The sequence below is a fragment of the Arachis ipaensis genome, chromosome B01 (genome assembly GCF_000816755.2).
Source record: "Arachis ipaensis cultivar K30076 chromosome B01, Araip1.1, whole genome shotgun sequence".
Lineage (NCBI taxonomy): Eukaryota > Viridiplantae > Streptophyta > Magnoliopsida > Fabales > Fabaceae > Arachis > Arachis ipaensis.
The window spans coordinates 116177110-116177837 of record NC_029785.2 but is presented as its reverse complement, the minus strand read 5'-3'; positions in this window follow the sequence as shown (position 1 = coordinate 116177837).

Genomic DNA, 728 nt, shown 5'->3' with positions numbered 1-728 from the left:
TAAAATCTAAATATATTATTTAATATAAGAATGATATGATTAATTAAATTATTTTTTTTAATTTTGGTTAAAATTAGAGATGAAAATGGGTCGAATCGAACCGAATATTGGTTTTAACAAGATTGACTCATATTATAAATTGATGACTCAAACATAAGTTTTGTAGAGGCTTTTTTCATACTCAAGCCTAGTTTGTTTAAAGTTCACGAGTCTCTTTGAAAAATCTATTTTATAAATTAGAATTTAAAACAATACACTTAAAATATCTAAATTGACAATAAATGCATCCTAAAATTTATAATTCATCATTTGTAAAGTATATTTCATTTATAATTAATCGTTAGTCACATATCATAACCATTTTTACAATTGATACACTTTTTTTTCGATAAAAAATCTACAATCTTAACTTATCTTGACTATTAATTTATTTTTTGTTTTGTTTTGTATTTAATATAGGTGAATAGTTGAAAATCTAAATTAAGAATAATTTATTTTTACAAAAAAAATTTTGACGAAAGTAGTCAACGAACTTCCTAGATTTTTTTAAGCATATGACCTAACTTTTTAACTAATAGACTTTTTAAAAAATCCAAACGTGACCTATTTAATAAAATGAATCGATTGAGTCAAACCTAAAACGAGTTGAGCCACGAATCCTCATAAGATAATTCGACCCACTTCCTTCCCAAGTTAAAATATGCGCATCTTATAGACAGTGACGGATC